Source organism: Sorex araneus, chromosome X, assembly GCF_027595985.1.
Source record: "Sorex araneus isolate mSorAra2 chromosome X, mSorAra2.pri, whole genome shotgun sequence".
Classification (NCBI taxonomy): Eukaryota; Metazoa; Chordata; class Mammalia; order Eulipotyphla; family Soricidae; genus Sorex; species Sorex araneus.
Genome location: NC_073313.1, coordinates 31,509,143 through 31,517,300, shown reverse-complemented (window position 1 = coordinate 31,517,300; position 8,158 = coordinate 31,509,143). Strand labels below are relative to the sequence as shown.

The 8,158-nt window shown below is 41.8% G+C and overlaps 1 pseudogene; it reads left to right on the top strand.

The window, feature by feature from the left end:
* Positions 1 to 6,826: 6,826 nt before the first annotated feature.
* Positions 6,827 to 6,980, top strand: LOC129400182 (U1 spliceosomal RNA; annotated as a pseudogene).
* Positions 6,981 to 8,158: the final 1,178 nt, after the last annotated feature.

The window sequence follows — 8,158 nt, the reverse complement described above, 5'->3', positions numbered from 1 at the left end:
GCATCATCTTCCCGCCTAGGAACTGCCCTGGCTCATGAGCTGCTTTCCAGAGAGGACTGAGCATGCTCCACAGTCAAACCCTTAAAGTCAGCATTTTCCCCCAAGGTGCATTTTTTCCGAGAGTGAGGGCATCCTGGCAGTTCTTTTCCTCCTCCAGGAACAGAGACAAAGGATGAAGGGAACATCCCAACTAAGCACTTTGCACCACGTTGGGGGAGGCTTTCTCTAATAACTATACCCAACAGGAAGGGAACATGATTTCTAAGCACATATTTTATAGGAGCAAAAAAAATCATACAATATTCTAGTCAAGTGAATATGATTAAGACCCTCAGGAAAGAGCAAAGAGATGTGCTGTGTCTCCAAAGTAGATACTTTAGGTCACTCACTTAGCTTCCCAGAACCCTATCCCGGGATTGCTTGCAGGAATTTCGAAGACTGCTTGTAACAACTTCTCTTGATGGGAAGCCATCCGCTCTCTCTATCCCTCAAAGCAGTGCTTCTCAAGTTTACTGGGACATCGATATAAAATATGGCCTGTTTTCTTAAATCTCGCCTGGGATCTTGCTCAGATGTAGATGCTGAGTGTGAAGTTAGGCTCCACTTTCTGCATCAAAAACAAATTCCTAAGTGATGTAAGTTTTGCTGGACTGTGAGTCAACCTTTGAGTTACCAAGGGCGTAGCGCAATGGCTGATAAAGTGTGCTTCCAAAAGCAGCAGCAGCTGTATCCCTGGGAACTTGTTAGAATTGCACATTCTCTGGTTCCCTTACCCCCACACTTCTGAATTAGAAATTCTGATCAGGAGGGTCTGTTTAAGGAGTTGAAAGAGACTCTTCCTCTCAGGGTTAGGGTTATACAAACGCAAGTGAGTGAGTGCAAGAGGGTCTCCCAAGCCCCCTGTGTGACTGATACAGCTAGAATTAGAGTATCCTTGTGGTATCTTGACTTACTTAGAAGTCACCTCACTGCAACAACAGCTGATGTATTTTTGTTTGATTTGAGACCACACCCACCAGTGCTGGGATGGAGACAGGTACTCCAAACATAGTGGTCCTGGTGGTGTTTGGTAGACCATAGGGTGCCAGGATCAAACTTGGGGCCTCATGCATGCAAGACAAGTGCTTTAACTCTGACCTACATCTCCAATTCTGAATTTTATGTAAAGTACCTGAGCTTTAACTCAGACCCCTTGAGTCAGAAATCTGAGTTTGGGGGCAGAAAGATGTTCATCTGACTCATAAGGGGATACGAATGAGAGTGCTCATCTAAAAGATGTTCTCCATGAAATTGAAAGAGAAAAACAATGAATTCATCCTGATGCACTAGATAGGCAAACCATGTAAAGGCATCAGCAAACTAAATGGGACAAAAGAAGAAACACAGAGTTGGATAAAAACTGATTTCAAGTTATGTATTTCAACCACCAGTACAAGGACTGGTGCCAGTATGCAGGTGCAAAAGGTTGAAAACCACTAATTTAGAGCATAACACCATTTACATACATTTAAATACTTCTGCTTGTTTAAATACATTCTTCTTTTTAAAGTAAAGATCCTGAAACGATCACTCTGGATAAGAACTGAGTGTTGAAAACAGGTAAAGGAATAAGCATGATAAGCTCTCAGTACCTGTATTACAAACCATAATGCCCCAGGGGCTGGAGCATTAGTACAGTGGGGTAGGGCATTTGCCTTGCACACAGCCAACCTGGGTTCAACTCCCAGCATCCCATATGGTCCCCTGAGCACCGCCAGGAGTAATTCCTGAGTGCAAAGCCAGGAGTAACGCCCGTGCATCGCCGGGTGTGACCCAAAAAGAAAAACAATAACAAAATAAAAAAACATAATGCTCCAAAGGGCAGAGAGACAGAGACAGAAACAAGGAAAGTACCTGCCATAGAGAAGGGCGGGGGGGGAGGGTGGTGGGAAAGAAACTGGGGACATTGGTCGTGGGAAATGTGCACTGGTGTAGGAATGGGTGTTGGAACACTGTGTGACTGAAACCAGATGATGATCAACTTCGTAAATGTATCTCACAGTGACTCAAAATAATCACTGTCACTGTCATCCTGTTGCTCATCAATTTGCTCGAGCGGGCACCAGTAACGTCTCCACGGTCAGGCCTGTTGTTACTGTTTTTGGCATATCACATATGCCACGGGTAGCTTGCCAGGCTCTGCCGTGGGGGCAAGATACTCTCAGAAGCTTGCCTGGCTCTCCAAGAGGGGCGGAGGAATCAAATCCGGGTCAGCCTCGTGCAAGGTAAAAGCCCTACATGCTGTGCTATCACTAATCCCCCACTCAAAATAATAATAATAATAATAATAGACATCCTCCAGTAGAGAAGACTGTGTGGAAAGAGGGCGTGTGGAAGGGGCATAAAAACCAACTTCTATGGGGGAGACAAACTCAATAAGAAGCAGAGAAAAGCATCAAAGAGAAGTTTTGCACAGTCTTTTGCTCAAAGACTGTGTGCTTTGAGCTGGAAGATGTGATAAACTCAGCTTGCACTCGAGTGCAGTGGTTGGTGTGGTGGATAGAAAACTCTAAGGAAGAGGTCAAGAAACCTGCTGCAAAGCAGAGCCCCAGGTGATTCTTCCGCACACCACTACCACCTCGACTTCCGAAGCCGTTTTTCCTTTTTTAGCGTTTCCATGACTTAACCTCCACTTAGCTTTTCTCTCACCCCCTGCCTTCCACTTTGCAGTCCAGTAACGTAGTAAATGTCACGCTTCTCACCACCCCCCATCTTTATTCATGTTGTTTCCTACCTGAGGACGATCTTTATTCCCCCTGGCTAGCTCTCTATTCTTTTCAACTCAGCTCAGGCACGCTTTCATTCAGAAGTGTTTCAGCCCTCTCTGACTGGGGTAACTTGGCCCATTGACTGTCATAGCTCTGGGTGATTTGGTTGAAGTATAATATACTGAAACCATGAACTGATCTATGTGTTGTTTCCATTTAGGGGTTGGACCCTCACCCATCAGTACTCAGGGGCTACTCCTTGCTCTGTGCTCAGGAGCGATTCTTGACAGTATATAGGGGCCCATTTCTGGTGCAAGGAATTAAACTGGGATTAGCAAGAAGCCCCTGTTGTTTCAATTTTTATAGATGCAATACGGATTTCTAATTTTATATCTATTTCCGGTGTGTGGCATTATACTTCAAAATCTGCGTACAAAATTACACACAAGGGGCTGGAGAGATAGCACCGCAGGTAGGACAACTGACCTTGCACTCCTCATCCTATAGGGTCCACCGAGCACAGCCCGGAGTGGTATTCCTGAGTACAAAGCCAGAAATAACCCCTGGGCTTCACCGGTTGTGACCCAGAAACAAACAAAAATTACACACAGAAACATTATGATCACTATCAAAAGTCTCATTTCTATCTACCACCGTACTACTTAACCCCCATTCCCCAGCTCACACACTCCCAATCACTCTGGTCATCTCTGATTTATTCAAAGAGTGTGTTTTCACTTCACTTCTTTATCTTCCACAAGAAACTGTAAGGTTTTGTTTCTCTCGGGTTTTTTCTAACTTATTTCACTTAGCGTTAACACTGTCAAGGTCATCCTTTTGTGTGTTTTTAAGCCTCTTCAGACTAAGGACTCACTCATTATCTTGTGTGTCTCAGTCCTTGTCAATATTGTGCTTACAATTCAATAGGTTTCCAAATGAGATAGGACTTCCTTAAAGCAGATGAGTGATGACTTAAGCAGAACTAGGAATTTCATGTATGTATTCATTCAGTTACATAAGACCTTGCTCAGAAAGAACATAAAGCAGCACTTGTGAATAAAACTGCAGAAAGAAGGTAGAATTTCTCTATTAAAACAGCGAGCAAGAAGTGACATGAGTCAGGAAGAGAGGGACAGACATAGAAGGACTGCACTCATTTGTAGAGTATAAAATGACATAACATGAGCCTGACACCCAAGGACAGTAGATACAAGGGCCAGGAGGATCACTGCATAGCTGGAAGCCTGCCTCATGAGCGGAGGGGAGAAGGCAGGTGGAATAGAGAAGGGATCACTAAGAAAATGATGGCAGGGGGAATCGGTGGGGATGAGAGATGTGTGCTGAAAGTAGATAATGGGCCAAACATGATAAACTCTAGGTATCTGTATTGCAAACCATACTGCCCAAAAACAGAGAGTATGGGGAATATTGTCTGCCATGGAGGCAGGGGGAGGGTGGGAAAGGGGGGCATATACCCGGGATATTGATGGTGGAGAATGTGCACTGGTGGAGGGATGGGTGTTTGATCATTGTGAGATTGTAACCCAAACATGAAAGCTTGTAACTATCTCATGGTGATTCAATAAAATAAAATTTTAAAAAAACAGGTTGGGTGTCAGAACACTGTATGACTGAAACTAAATCATGAACTTTGTATCTCACAGTGATTCAATTAAGGGGGGAAAAAACCAGCAAGCAAAATCAGTCCTCTGCTGCCACAAACATCCAGGAGGGTTGTCTGTGTGTGACAGATCTGAAAAACGGGATTCTCCGGTTGTATTTCTGCCTGCTACTGCCATCTCCAGGGGACTAGAAAATTTTCACCCAGCTGCAGGCCTGCACGGTTTATTCTTCCTTCAGGTTTCTGTCTCTTAATAAAATAAAAACCCGGAGATCGTTTTACATCATATTCTCATCGACATCAAATAATTTCCGAATGTGTAATCTCACAAGGAAACTCACAAAATATTAATTGCCTTTACAAAAGCAGGGAGTTGCATGCTGAATTGATGCAAAGAATTTGAAAGTTCATGTCTTACAGGATTCAAGGACGTTCCCTTGAGAAAACAGTGGCAGTTATAGTCATGCTCCCTTTCCACAAGAGGAACAGAATCATTTTATTCAAATCAATGTCATGTAAGAGATTTTGTATAGATCTGAATTGCCGAATCTAAAATGAATTTGTCTCCATTCTGGAATTTTCTTCAGTTTGGTATCCTTGTATTTCTAAGAGTCATCACAAAGTGTTGGGGTATTTTTAACGTAACAATTATATTTGTTTAATAATAGGAAAATATCACTGTATCACTGTATCACAGTCATCCCGTTGTTCATCAATTAACTCGAGCAGGAGCCACTAACATTTCCATTTGTCCCAGCCCTGAGATTTTGGTAGCCTCTTCTTACTCGTTTTTTCTCAACGATTGGAGGCTCTTTTCAGCGTCAGAGGAATGAGACCTGTTATTTGTTACTGTATTTGGCATATCGAATTTGCCACAGGGAGCTTGCCAGGCTCTTTTGTGTGGGTGGGATACTCTCGGTAGCTTGCCGGGCTCTCTGAGAGTTATATTTCCCTTTATGATGATGCATCCAGGAATACGTTCACTCATTCGTGAGGCTTGCTCCATGCATGTGGAAAGTGGCCTGGAGTGTGGCGGTGGTTGGGTAGTGGAGGTTGGCCGCTGGGGCTGGGTCCCTTGGGGCGGGGAGGGTTCTCACCCAGCCCCTCTGGGGCGCCCTGGTGCAGAGTCCCATAATAGGAAAATATGGCTTGGGAAATTGAAATTCTTTTGACTAGAAAGTCCTTTGCATTTGATCTGTAAGTTATTTGCATGCAGAATGAGTCAATAGCCAAGGGAAATAATTTAGATACTTTCTAGATCAGGATTTCTCAGCTTCAATAAATACTATTTACATTTGGAGTGGGATCATACTTTTTGTGGAGGTACAGATGTTCCATGGACTGTAGGATATTTAGTAGCATCCTTGTCCTCTATCTATTGATGACGACAGTAACCCAGTGGCAGTCATTAAAAACCAAAATAGGTTGGGAATAGAATACAAGGATGGAAAATGGAATATGGAACTGGTGGAGGGAAATTGACACTGGTGATAGGACTGGTGTTGAAATACTATATGCCTAAAGTTCAACTGTCAATAACTTTTTAGATCATTGTTCTTTAAATTAAAAGAATTAAAATAAGGGCGAACAAAACCCTCCCCACAACTGGCAGTCACTGCACTAGAGCCATTCGCAGATAAGACAGTCTATACGTGAAAACATAAAACAACACACAGGCCTTTCCCTAACTCAAACGTCAAGAATTGAACCTTCTTCAGTCACAGGTGACAAACTTGCCAATGCAGTATTAGGCAGCATATTATTTTCTAAATTACATTTTAGAAAGATAGGGGTCGATAGTATAAGTGGGTAGGGCACTTGCCTTGTATGCAGCTGACCAAATTTGAACCCTGGCATCTCATGTGTTCCCCCACTGCCACTGAAAATAACCCAGGAGTACAACTGGATGTGGCTACCTGAAAAAAAAACCAAAATCAATATCTGACAGAAGTCTGTCTTCAATAATTCCATAGTAATAATATTTGCTACTGTATTCTTTCACTCAAAAACTTCAATTTTGTTTTTTTATTTTTTTTATTTGGCAAAATTTTGTTTGCTGCACAATGGCAGGTGAGTTTATATTTCATAATATTTTAACATGTTTTGTTACTATACATTTGAATAGTTTTGTTTCATAAAGTTATAAGTAGTGGAGTAGAACCATGGTTCCAATTTTTACATTTAAATTATTTGCTTAGAATAGATTTTAATACATGCACTTAACAAGCCTTCAATTTTGACTTCTAACAACATGCAATCCAAGAACAATGAAAGGGTTATGTTGACCTCCGGAAACATTTAATCATTCTTAATCACAAATAATTAGTAATTTGAAATTTTAAAGGCAGCCACCAATTATTAAGTGGTTATGGTAGGCTCAATCATGTGACCTTCAAAGATATTTTAATTCTTAATTCATAGAACATGTAAAACAAGAAAGACTTTAGGAATGTGATTAATTCTTTCCTGGCAGGCTGTCACAATGGTGGTTTACCCAGGGTGAGATTTATCCATTGCACTCTGGATGTGCTGACCCCTGTAATTTTCCCAAATGTAGAAAACTCAACTGCATAATTTGTGGTAGTGGGGGATTGTGCTTGTACTCTCCCCTGAAATAAAAAAAGAAGGGTGAGTAAATTATGAATTTTTAGATGGAAAGATTATCCTAGACTATCCAAGTGGGTCCAATGTCATAATAAGGGAAAGAGAGAGATGGATAGAGAATATGTTGATAGAAGAGTTGTGATGTTCGATTTGAAAACAGAAGTTATTACAAGCCAAGGAAAGCAGGCACCTCTAAAATTTGAAAAGGAAAGGAACAAACTCTCTACTAATGCCTCCGGAAAGAACACAGTCCTACCAATATCTTGACTTTAGCTTAATGAGACTCTGACCTCCAGAAAGATAGATAATAAATTTGTATATCCAAGTCACGAAATTTGTGGCAATTTTTCACAGCATCAAATAAAACAAATACAAGGGAGAGTCTCTGAGACTAATACGCAAGGACAGTAGAAACAAGGGCCAGGAAGATTGGTCCACAATTGGAAGCCTGCCTCAAGTGCTAGGGGAGAAGGCAACTGGGATAGAGAAGGGAACACTGTGACAAAGATCATTGGAAATGAGCACTCTGGATAAGAACTGCTTGCTGAAATAGGTAAAGGAACAAAGATTATCGTCTTTGTTAATCTTTGTTAATACAGACTCTCAGTATTGCAAATTATCATGCCCAAAAGGAAAGAGAGAGAAAGAAAGAGAGAGAGCAAGAGAGAGCAAGAGAAGGAAAGTGCCTGCCATAGAGATAGCATGAGGGGTGGGTTGCAGTGGTTGGCGGGAGGGAAACTGGGGACATTGGTGGTGGAAATGTACAGTGGTGGAGGGATGGGTGTTGGAACATTGTGTGACTGAAACCAGAACATGAATAGCTTTGGAGCTGTGTATCTCACTGTGATTCAATTTTTTTAAGGAAATAACAAACAAAAGAGAAGAAAGAAAGAAAGGTACAGCAAGAAGGCTGTGCATTATGAAGCTGGGAAAGGAGACATTTTCTTAGTTTCTATAACTGCAGCAAGTATGTTGCATTTGTGTGTGTGTAAGTGTGGTGCCAGGGTTTGAACCAAGGGCCTCACAAGGCAAGAACTCTACCACTGAGTTACATCACTGGCTACAATTAGTATTTTAAACCACAGGCAATGATTTTGGACAATAAAAAATGAACTTGATCACCCTAGTAACTAATAAATATATGGCTCCTGAGTCAAACACTATTCTAAGCGTTTTTAATGTATTG